Source organism: Saccopteryx bilineata, chromosome 4 (assembly GCF_036850765.1).
Source record: "Saccopteryx bilineata isolate mSacBil1 chromosome 4, mSacBil1_pri_phased_curated, whole genome shotgun sequence".
Lineage (NCBI taxonomy): Eukaryota > Metazoa > Chordata > Mammalia > Chiroptera > Emballonuridae > Saccopteryx > Saccopteryx bilineata.
The window spans coordinates 53,388,478-53,400,888 of NC_089493.1; the positions used below are offsets into that span (position 1 = coordinate 53,388,478).

The 12,411-nt window shown below is 50.4% G+C and overlaps 1 protein-coding gene across 4 annotated transcripts in view; it reads left to right on the plus strand.

Moving 5' to 3' along the window:
* Window positions 1-12,411, plus strand: part of MEGF11 (multiple EGF like domains 11) — a 390,737-nt gene that overhangs the window by 78,917 nt on the left and 299,409 nt on the right. The gene's annotated exons all lie outside the window — the stretch shown is intronic.

Below are 12,411 nucleotides of genomic sequence, written 5' to 3' on the forward strand. Positions count from 1 at the left end.
AGTTCTATTCTTGGGGGAGCTGGTCAGCTTGTCAAATACTGCTGATGTTCTCTCTGGAGTGGGCCTGGTGGATCCAGCATCGCGGCTCTATCTGCCATTCCTTCTCACCCCTGGCACCTACATTAGTGGGGAAGTCACTTCTTTCAAAGGAATCTCAGGGCCAATGAGAGGCTGGGGAGCAAGCTCATGGAGGGGGTGAGGAGATGAGGAAGGACAGACTCTATTTGCCTTTGTTCTGACATCATTGAAAGGCGTGACTCTTTCCCTCCCTATTCTGCATACTGACTGTCCTTAGATGGGCTGGGGCTTCCTCTGGGTGGTGAGAGAATCCAGCAGCTGTTAAGTGAGACTCTATCATGTGTCAGGCTCTGTGCTGGTTTTGTGCGGCCTGGTGAAGGAGGCTTGGTGGGTTGCTTAAGAGGGCATTCCTCCAGAAGAACTTCAATGGAACTTGACCTTGTTTTGGGGCAAATGGGTCAGCACTGGAGAAACCTAAAGGGTGTGATGTTAGTTCCTCTCTGGACCATTGTGAAAGTAACCTTTGCTCTCATTACCTGGGCTGATGAGCACCAGCAGCAAGCAGAGACCACATCCCTCTCCCAGCATCAGCCCCAAATAAAAATCTTTGTTAAGAAAAATCAGTCTAGGCCAGTGGTCCCCAAGGGTGACCTGGGGACCTGTGCTAGATTGAGACCAGGTTTTTACAGGTGAGATCAGGAAAATGAGAGCAATGTAGTGAATTCTTCATGAAGCTAAATTTATGCACTATTAAGGACTTATTTTTTTATTCTAAAACGTTAATGAAATTGGGATGATAATAGAAGATAGAAGATGACTGCAGCTTGACCCAGGTGGTCGTGCAGTGGATAGAGTGTCGAACTGGGACACAGAGATACCCAGGTTCAAAGCCCCAAGGTCGCCGGATTGAGCGCGGGCTCATCTGGTTTGAGTAAGGCTCTCCAGCTTGAGCTCAAGGTCGCTGGCTTGAGCAAGGGGTCACTTGGTCTGCTGTAGCCACCAGGTCAAGGCACATATGAGGAAGTAATCAATGAACAACTAAGGAGCTGCAACATAGAATTGATGCTCCTCATGTCTCTTCCTTCCTGTCTGTCCCTATCTGTCCTTCTCTCTATCTCTCTCTGTCACAATAAAATAAAATAAAATAAAATAAAAAGATGACTGCAAAGTCCTTAGGTGGCTAAATAAAAAGTTGGCAAATCTCTGACAGGCCTCTAACGTATGTGTGTGTGCACGTGTGCACGGGAGTGTGCACCACTGCCCATAAATTTCACTTCTCTGAACCTCCAAAGTCTAAGAACCGTGCCCAGTGCTAGAACCAGATAGATATTGATTTTTAGCTTCTCCCTCAAATGAAAAGTAGGTCTTGGAATAATGTTGTTTCATTATTATGTTTATAAAATACTATAAGAGACCTTTTTTTTTGTAATTTTCTAATAATAATGTTTGTTAAGATCAAAACCTTACCTTTGGACAAAGAGCAAACTCCACATACTAGGTTAATTTAGTAAATATTTGCATTTTAATGAATATACTGTTACAAATCACATGCTAAAATGTAAATGAGCAGCAGCCTGAGGAGCTGACCAGCGCTCAGCTGAGGGTAATTGAGATCCACATGGCTATTCCGCTGTGGGCGTAGGGTCATGGCCAAGCGCCACCGCCAAGCAGGGGCTGGGACCAGGGAGCCTCCGCAGGGCCCCGTCCCTCTACTGTATTTAAACGGAAAGTCAGAGTGGGATCATAATTAAATTGTGGTCGTAGAGCTAGACAACTTAACTAGAGGCCCCTCGTGCTACATGCTCCAGAATTTAATTTTCCAAATAAACTCAGTGTGGCTTTGATGCCCAGGGAGGATCAATAGAATGGAAATTGCTTGCAGTTTCCCCTAAAGTGTTACAATGGATTACTGCTCTCACATTTCCCCTCCACACTCCTTTTTTCTGCCAGAGAGAGCCTGGTATTCATTCTAGGCACATACTGTTTGAGGAAACAGAAAAAAACAGTAAATGAATATAAAAGCAAACTACAAGCCATGCTGAGGAACAAGATGAGATGTGCCCCCTCCTTCCTGTGAGGTGAGTGAGGGCTCCTGGGTGAGGGCTCACCTGAGGGGGAAAAGCATCCTCATCTCATTGGAAGAGCTTGAGGGGGGGGGGTTGTGTGAGTGGGGCTCAGGTGCTCGGAGAAGGGACATGGTGGGTCTGCCTCTCATCAGGTCACTTTCCAAAGGAGGTCACTCAATCAAGAAGGTGAGTTGAAAGTCAGGTCCCCATCAGGGACCTGCTGCCTGGGACCTCACCACTCACTGATTTGTTCTGGAATCTTGGGGAACATTCTAGCTCCTTCACATCCTCTCAGCGTAATGGGTCAGGGCAGGGTCCTGGCTGACAGACACTAGCTTATCTGTTCCTGTGGGCTCAGGTTATACAAGATGCCTGTAACCTGTAGACCCTCTTTTTTTTTTTAATTTTGCTTTTTTTAAAATTTATTTTTAAAATTTTATTCATTTTTAGAGAGAGAGGAGAGAGAGAGAAGCGGGGAGGAGCAGGAAGCGTCAACTCCCATATGTGCCTTGACCAGGCAAGCCCAGGGTTTTGAACCGGCAACCTCAGCTTTCCAGGGTCGACTCTTTATCTACTGCGCCACCACAGATTGAGCCCCCTTGGGTTTTTTTTTAAATTTATTTTATTTTATTTATTCATTTTTAGAGAGGAGAGAGAGAGGGAGAGAGAGACAGAGAGAGAGAAGGGGGAGGAGCTAGAAGCATCAACTCCCATATGTGCCTTGACCAGGCAAGCCCAGGGGTTCGAACTGGCCCCCTTGGGTTTTAATCTGGAATTTTCATTGTAGAACTAACTTTGCAGGACCAAGTCTCATATTTTTATTTGCTCCTTTGGGGAGATACTAATGAGTTGGCAGGTAGAAGGGACTCTCAGGAGCAAGGTTCCCTGGTCATAAGACCCCAGCAGTAAGGGCTGGGAAACTCTTCTTCGGTCTGGGGATGGCAGACAGGCTGGGACCAGGAGAGGAGGGTTCTGCAGTGGAACCCAGCAGACCTTGATTGGGCTTGTTTTGTGTGTAAGACAGTGTTAGGCATGGCGCTTTGGGGATGGGGGAAGGTGGGTAGGGAGGAGGCAGAATGAATAGACTCAATCCTTGCCCTCAAGGAGTCTACAGTCTGCATGACTTGAATGCTCAGCAGGGTAACATGGGTTCAGGAATCTGAAACTGGACTGAGTGCAATCTCCTTAATTTGCATTTTGGGGAACTGAGGCAGGAGGTGCATCTTCATGTCCATCCCTGTCGCACACACTGTTCTGCGTCCCTGAGTGCTGTTGCTCTTGGCTGGTACAGGCCCAGGCACAGGTGGTAGGGCAGCTCAGGAGGGGGGAGCCTCTTGCTGCAGCTCCCGGGTTTGCTGTGCTCCCCTCTGCTCCCCTTCTCCCCTGTGTGGTGCAGGGTCTAGAGTCACCAACCCCTACAGCCGATGTTGGCAATGCCTCCTGGGGCTCACAGACCACATTTTGAGATATCTGGAAGATGAAAGTTCTGGAAAATTAGTGGCAGTAGACATTGGCTATCCAAAGGCTGCATAAATTTATGGGTTTTTTGTTTTTTTTTTTGTCAAGGAATAAGTTATCAGCATGTGTGTTGATTGATTTCTTGCTAAATTCCTCTCTGTCTTATAAAACAACAACACTCTGGCACTTCAGAGTCTCTTGAAGCATTTTAATGAACTTCTTTCCTGAGTCACTCGTCCTTCTTGGTTTGAGCCCCTCCCCCCCCACCTCCTATCTCTCTCTTAGAGGTTCTCACTTCCACCCTGCCAGGATTGGGTCCATCTGAAAGGCAGGGCCTGGATGAGGCAAGCAAAGCACTTAGGGCTGAAAATATTAAGGAGGCGCTGGCTCTCAGGGTCTGCAAGTGCAAGGCTGATACCTGAGATCCAGCACCTCCTTAAATTTGTCTCCCTTAGGTGGCTCACTTACCTCACCCAGGTCCTGGCCTGGCTTTTCTGCCTGCTGTCCTTCCACTCCTTCACATCCTAGGGGGAAGCAAAGACAACATCCGGCAGTTCAGACACAGAGGCCCGCGGATATGAACAGAGACTTGCTGCTGGTCTAAAGGAACTGACTGGAGCACTCCTCACGGGTGTTACTAGGAAGAGCCTAGTGTCTTCCCTTGGCAGGGATGGGATTGGTCGGTGGCTCAGTGCTTGCTTCTCTGGCTTGTTAGGTTCCTGCGGCACATCCTGTCCTCAGAGAAAAGCCCTCAGAAAGCCCAGGACAGACAGGGCGCCCCGTGTTGCTTTTTTGGAGCTCATGATATTTACAGGGCATCAGCGGAGGTGAAATGGAAAAACAAAAACACAGCTGTTACTAATTTAAAATGTGACATTCCCCTCATCTTACGCCCCTGGAACCGGAGGAGAGGAATTATTGAGTATGTGACATAGGAGGAGAAAGATAACCGTGCATATTAAGCAAGAAGAAGAGTGATTGCTGAATACATGATGTAAAAGGAGACAGTCACCACAAAATTAATACAAAAAACCAGTGGGAAATAATTATTGTCTATACATTATAGGCTTGACATATGCTAAGTTTTCTACTTTTAAAAGCCTCTTGTCATTTCTGGGTCGGCATTTAGCTGTCTGGTTCCCACTACCCTCCCCCATCCCTACACCTGCCAGGCTTCTGTGCTATCAGGGAAGGCATTTTACAGGTTTTTAACCCCTGATGGGGTTGGCCCAGCCATTTATATAAATAATTTCTGGGAAATGGATTGTTGGGGTTTTCTGAGCTTCCTCTAGTCACACCGGCAGAAATCTCCCAAATCCTGGGGCCCCACAAATGTTCTCTGGTTCTCCCCTGCGTCCTTCCTATGTTTAGCCTCCTAGAAGCATAGGAATTAGCAAAGGACAAATCAAAGGAGGGAGGAGGAGGTGGCTGGCTACCCGGTGGTTCGTGAACATTGTTATTTTTTGAAACTTAATGTCTGTTAGTAACTTCTTTCAGGTGGGGGATGACTGTTAGCTTGACTGTATCCTTCTCAGGTTCTGGTGGGTGAAGGAAGTGTCCAGGGCTATCATCTTTCAGGCAGTCAGGAACCCCCATCCGTGGACGTGGACGGGAGAAAGGGGGCTTACTCTGTAGCAAGAAGGAATTAGGGAAGCTAGGGGAAGCACTTTGCAAAAACAAAGGTTAGCTTCTAGACTAGCTTTGTCCAAAAGAACTTTCTGCAGCGATGGAGGTGTTCTATATCTGCTCTGTCCAATGCAGTAGCACTGGCCACATGTGGCCATCGAGTACTTGAAATGTGACTAGTGTGACGGAGGATCTGTATTTTATTTTTATTTATTTATATTTCTTAAGAAATTTTTATTGATTGATTAATTTTAGAGAGAGAGGAAAGGAGACAGAAAGAGAGAAACATCAAATTGTTTTTTTTTATAGTTATTTATGCATTCATTGATTGATTCTTGTATGTGTCCTGATGGGGAATTTAACATACAACCTTGGCATATTGGGATGATGCTCCAACCAACAACAGAGCTATCTGGGCCAGGGCCTGAGTTTTAAATTTTATTTGATTTTGATTAACTGAGGTCTAAATAGCCACATGTGGCTACTGATTGAACAGTGCAGTTCTAGATAATTCAGGCCTTTTGAAGGGAAGGCAGGCTGGGAAAGGATCTGCCAGGGACTAGGGGTCTTGACTCATTTTGAGATGAGCTGGGTTAGGTCCTCAGAGTAGCTTCCTCCAATAGTGAGACCAGCCCTGGGCTGGGCTGGGCTGGGCTGGGCTGGGCTGGGTTTCCTCCCTGTGGCTCTGTTTAAGGAAGGGCATTGTGGAATTCTGGTTGCCTGGAGTGCAGTGCCAGGGGTTAGGCCACTGCTCTTCCTTTTCCCCCCAAAAGGCAGTCACATCACTACACTGAGGCTCATATGACCCAACCCCTCTCTTTACACGAGAGGCCTGGATGGGACAAGGCTCAGTAGCCAGCTTGGGTAGCAATCCAGGTCTTTCAATCTCTAGCCCAGAGGTTTACCAAAATACGGGGGCTGTTTTTTCTTGATTTAGCCGGGAGCCCATGCTTTGTTCTCTTCTTGGAAGGGGTGAGATAGGGCGGTTCCCAGAGGTCTATAACAGAGCAGCCCTAGTCTCCTCCCGCCAGCCTTTTTCTCCAATTCCTGGCCTCATTTTGACCTTTGGGGAGCCTTTTTGGGTGATTGCTTGTTCCATCTCAAGGTGGCAGCGCAAATAGAATTTGCTGATGACTTGGATTCAGGCCAGGTAAACGTGGACTTGGCAGGTCCCTTAGGTTCCCAGTGGAATAGAACGAGGTGCCAAGAACAGACTACAAAGCCCTGAGCAGGTGACCAATCACCAAGTGTCCGGAAGCCCACGGAGAGGGCCTTGCCTCTGGAAAAGTGCATGCACGCAAGTGACATGGGCCAAGGGAGAGAGCGTGATCAGCCCCTTCTGGGACTCTTCTGGAGGAGAGACCCCTGGCCATTGAAGAGAATACTGACTTGATCTGCTAGGATGGGCGGCTGATTTGTGGCAAACTGTCCAGGGTAGTCTCTGCAAGAAGCTTGTGGCCAGGGTCCAACCCTTGCAGTGAGTGTGAGGACTCCCGTGGATCTCCACAGAAAGGTGGGTTGGACCATTCCTGAGCAGCTCACGGAGCTTGGAGTTGTCCCTCTGGACCTCACTGGTCATGTTGGGCGTGGGGAAGAAGGGAGGAAGAAGGAGTCAGTCTTTCATCCTCAGCTTTGTAGATCTTATTTCTTTTTTTCTTTATTTTTCTGAAACTGGAAACGGGGAGAGACAGTCAGACAGACTCCCGCATGCGCCCGACCGGGATTCACCCGGCACGCCCACCAGGGGCGCGGCTCTGCCCACCAGGGGGCGTCGCTCTGCCGAGACCAGAGCCACTCTAGCGCCTGGGGCAGAGGCCAAGGAGCCATCCCCAGCGCCCAGGCCATCCTTACTCCAATGGAGCCTTGGCTGTGGGAGGGGAAGAGAGAGACAGAGAGGAAGAAGGGGGTGGGGGTGGAGAAGCAAATGGGTGCTTCTCCTATGTGCCCTGGCCGGGAATCGAACCGGGGTCCCCCGCACGCCAGGCCGATGCTCTACCGCTGAGCCAACCAGCCAGAGCCAATAGATCTTATTTCATAACACACTTAGTAGCAGTTGGCTGTTTACATCACCCGCTAAACTAACTGCAGTGCCAGGCCTAGTCCCTGGCCCGTAGGAGAGGCTGGAATAGGAATTTATTGACTAAATAATCATCTTCTGTAATAAAAGACTTATGTAAAAAGAGAGGCTTTTGGTGGAAATTTAAACCCCCAATCTGTTGATTCAGTTGGGGTTTGATTATGGTAGAAGGTGGCCTGGGGCTCAGCATTTTCACTGAAAGGTGCACTGTGGCTGGAGCGGCAGATATAAAGACTAGAGGAGAAGGGTCCCAGGCCACAGGGCAGCCTGGAAGGGGACACCCCGAAGCCTCGGAGGTGCTGAGGAGGGGGTGGAGCCCTTGAGCTGAGGCTGCCATCTCTGGCAGGGCAGGCTCTCTGAGCCCCAATGGCACCATTGTTCATGGTGTGGCCCATGTGAAAAAGGACGTGTACTGTGGTTTGGCAGGGACAGAATACAGAAAATCAACCAGGCAGAAATCTTATCAGCTAGTCAGAAGACCCGAGTTTGGAGCCAGCCCTGCCAGAAACTTACTGTGTGACGTAGGGTAAACCCTGGTCCTCTCTGAGCCTCAGTTTCCTTCCTCATTGGTAAAGTGAAATGTACAGGTTAGGGTTTCTGATAGGGTCCCGGCAGGAAACGTGGCACACTCAAGTTGGGTAATCTGAGGGCAGTTGAATGAAGGGACTGCTTACGAAGGTGTGGGTAGAGCACAGGGAAAGCCCAACACATGGGCAGCACCTGGGGGAGCAGACAGTGAGGCTGTTTGCCACCACAGACCTGAAGGGGGGAGGAAGGGAGCATTGGGAGGGAGAGAAGGAGGGAAACAGAGAGGTTACCTGAGAGGAGCTGGATCTTTAGGACTCAGCCAGCCCCAGGTGGCCCTGCAGGGTGGAGGCCAATCTAACAAACTCCTGACCTCACTCTCTTCCCTCCCATTTGCTGCTAGGGCTCCCCAATGGCTGAACACTACCAGAGGCCAGGGGCCAGGTGGCCCAGTGATGGGCAACATCCAGCCCCTGAGGGAATGATGGAAGTGGCCTTCCTGCTCTAGGATAGACTCTCAGAGGGAGGCGGGGTGGGGGACAGACATTTATTGATTCCTGCTGATGCCTTGGGATTCTGCACTTGGAAGACAGTGCGTCCCCTGCCTGCCTAGACAAAGGTGGCTGTCATTCTCTCACTGAGACAACATCCGACTCCTGGAGTAGGCGGAGGACCCTCTTCCCTGCCATCCACCACCTCCATCCGTCACTCTGCCAGCCTGAGAAGTAATGATAGATTAGTGCACATTAGGCCTCCCATTCTGCAGGCCTAAGAGCCACGCCTTCGCCAATCAGTGCGGGCCGAAAAGCTGTGTGAGGTGAGCTGGGCTCTGCGCAGGGAGCTGGAGGCTCGGGGAGTTAATAAGCATTTGGAGATGGCAGGGATATTGAATTCATTCCTTAAATCAATCCTTAACCAAGAAGGATGAGGGAATGAAATTTTGGACAATTAGTGGGTAATGACGACCTTGTGAAAGGATCTATTGACAAAGGGTGGGAAGGTGGGAGAGGGAGACCTCAGGTGAGGCGATTGGAAGAAAGATAAAATGGTGGTGAATGTGCCAGTAGGGACCCCGCTCCCAGACTGGGTTTGGGGAGCCCAGTGGAGGCAGTCCTAGCATGGGTTAGAAAAAGAGACTTGAATAGGTGACTCAGAACCCAGTGCTGGCCCTCCTCCTACCTCTCCATCCCCTTCTCCAGGGACCCCACCCCACGTGCAAAGCACTTGGCAGTGTAGGGTTAGGGTCCCTGCATCCTGGACAGACCCCAGCATCCTTTCAGGGGAGGGGCCCACAGTCTTCTCCATCCTTGGGATCTCAGGGGGCTTTGTGGTGGGGCTTTCCCACCATCGGCATCAGCTCTGTTGTTACAGGAGCAGGACCAGGGGCCCGAGGTGAGAGCCGTGTCCCCACATTGGTGGGAGCCCAGCCCTGGGCCCGAGGTGAGAGCCATGTCCCCACATTGGTGGGAGCCTAGCCCTGGGCCCGAGGTGAGAGCCATGTCCCCACATTGGTGGGAGCCCAGCCCTGGGCCCGAGGTGAGAGCCGTGTCCCCACATTGGTGGGAGCCCAGCCCTCCTCCCAGCCCTGGGCCCGAGGTGAGAGCCGTGTCCCCACATTGGTGGGAGCCCAGCCCTGCTCCCAGCCCTGCTCCCAGCCCTGGGCCCGAGGTGAGAGCCATGTCCCCACATTGGTGGGAGCCCAGCCCTCCTCCCAGCCCTGGGCCCGAGGTGAGAACCATGTCCCCACATTGGTGGGAGCCCAGCCCTCCTCCCAGCCCTGGCTTTTCCACTCTGCTCACTCTTCATGTCTTTTCAACCTCTTCTTGACCCAATGGGCATTTGTTCTGAGGGGCCTGGCAGAAACACTGGCTGTCCTCTGTCCACGGTGCCCTGCCTGGGTACTGTGGGCACCACGATGCCAGCAGCAGCCACAGCAGCACTAGGGGCTTTCCCGTTGAAGGAGGCTTCTTCAGTGGTTTCCTCAGAAGGTGGAGCCTGAGACAACAATTTGGAACATGTGGTTTATTCTTGGGGTGCTCGCTCCTCAGAAAGAAACTGAGAGGGTGGGAGGGAGACAGGGTGGGGAAGGGGAAGAAGCAGGGCACTGGTGTGACCTTAGGTAAAGCCTAGCCTTGGCCTGTCCCATGGGGGAAGGTTCTGGAGTCTAAACCAGAACTCAGAGTGATCCCCAGATGGGAGTGGGCCAGTGTTAGTGTTAGTCAGTGACTGAGAGCAGTCAGGAAGGGGAGTTTATAACCTCCTGGGCAGGTGGCTCTAGTCTGAAGGCAGTCCTCCGGGGAGGGGGAGCGCTGAGCTTTTTAGCAGCCCACCCTCACAGCAGGCGGGGCAGGGGCACCAGAGTGTCGACTGCAAACTCTTCAGAGCCTTTGTGGCCATTGTGGCCACCACTTTCATTCTATAGGGATGATAATAATGGAACCTTCACAAGCCACTGGGTGCTTTCAAAAAATCATCTCACCACTCAACTGACTTTGCAAGAAAGGTTTGATCTACATTTTATGGACGGGAAGCTGAAGCCCCAAGATCACCCTTCTAGCAGGCAAGGAGGCTGGGACCTGCACCACTGTAGTCGTGGTGGCTATTCAGTTCAGACTGTCCACCATCAAGGCTTTCCCGTTTAGAGACTCTGCTCTCTTAATGGGAGGAAGAGATGAGCCTGACTAGAGCACGTGGTTAGTGTCCTGCACACACTGCCTCCCGCATCCCCACCCCACCGCCTTCTTGCGAAATGCAAGAAGATTTCCTCTTTTGAACAAGACTGCCCCACCTACCCCAGGCTGAGAGGAAGGAGGCATCATCAGCACCCTCTCTCTCTCCCCAGGCTTTCTTCCATCTGCCCACCCCAGTTCTTGACTCAAGCCTTAGTTATTATTATTGTGATTATAGGAGGAAGGCCACTGCATCTTTAATGCAATGTTCTAGGTAGTAGAAATATGACTAAAAGGAGCCACACTTAATTTAAAATGACAAGTTAGGTTTCCTTCTGGATTTTTTTTTTTTTTTTTTTTTTTTTTTTGGCAGAAGGTAGTAAATTACATCTGACAACTCAAAATAAATTGTGCCCAAGATTTATGCTTTCTGTGGACTTACGGAGCTCAGCTGCCGAGATGGCAGGACGGAGGGAGCCTTGAGAAGGACTGGCTAATTGCAAAATTATGTGTGTGTGACGTACCCGGCTGGTCGGGATGCTGCCCCTTTGACTCCTGTCTGCCTGTGGGTGGGAAGGTGCAGGACAGCCTGGCCAGAGTCTCACCCGGGGACAGTGTCAGGGAGGAGCTATTCTGGTCTGGGATGCCTTCTTCTCAAGCATTAGCCACAAAAATGAAAGGAAACGGGGCAGGGAAGCTTTAGATAAGGAACCGAGGATGTGGCATCTTTGAAAGTTTTCCCAAAAGAGATGTCAGTGTTCACTGAGAGTGCCAGAATTTACTTTAGCTATTACTATGGATGAATAATTATGGGCAAGCCAGCGAGAACTGTGGGTTCACAGAAGGTTAATTGGGAATAATGGGTTTCATTCCAAACCATGAGAAATGATATTTCAGAGAGAGAGAGAGAGAGAGAGAGAGAGAGAGAGAAAGACTTTGCTCACCCTCACTGAGTGTTAGGGCTGCCCTCTCCTCATGCATTGGCTCTGTTGGTCCTGGCCACGCCTCCAGAGTTCATCCAGGGCCTGGGTCCTTGTTGCAGGGGGTAGGGGTGGAGGGTGATGAGAGGATGGAGGTGAGGCCAGAGAGATCAGCTGGCTTTTTGCCTCATTTCCCTTTCCTGAAATTGGCACAGGTAACCTGCTGTTTAATCATTCAGCAAATGTTTCTTGAGTGCCTGTGTTGGGCACAACGCCATGTAAGGCGCTGGGCACCTCCGTGAGACCGACGGTGGTGAGCGGGAGGGGCACGGGGCGATGGAGCAGGCACTGCCCAGGCCAGTGCAGTCCAGTAGATACACGATGCCAGCCATGTATGTAGTAAAAATTTCCTAGTAGCCTGATTAAAAAGGCAAGAAGAGCAGGTGACATTAATTTTAATAATACTATATTTTATTTAACGTAGTGTATCTACAATATTATCATCTCAACATGTAATATAAAAATTCTTAATGGGGTATTTTATACTTACGTCACATTGGAATTCGTATTAGTTGAATTTCAAGTGCTCAGCGGCACATGTGGCCAGTGGCCCGTGTATTGGATGGTGCCGGATCAGATTATCGTTAATTATACACACACACGCGTGCAGTGTGATTAGTGCTGCAAAAGAGAGGTTCACAAGTGTCCAGCAGTGAGAAGGGGCTGGAGGGGTCAGAGAAAATAACCATTTGAGCTGCAGTCTGAAGGACAGGCAGCAGGTACCAAGGTGAGAGGGTAAAGGGAAAAGCGTTCTAGGCAGAGGGAACTGCATGTACAAAGACGATGTGTGAGCAAGGGGAAGAACAGGGCTTCCAGGGCAGCCAAGAGCTTGCGAGGCTGTTTAGGCGACCTGAGGATTGTGGTCGTGTAGTCAGAAGGGAGCTGGGGAGGAGCTGTGAGCAGGGAGTGACAGAGGACCAGATCTTCCATTTTCTGCCGCTCACTGTGGTGTTGGGAGGAACCTGGCTTAGGGGAGTCAGGAGGTCCATGAG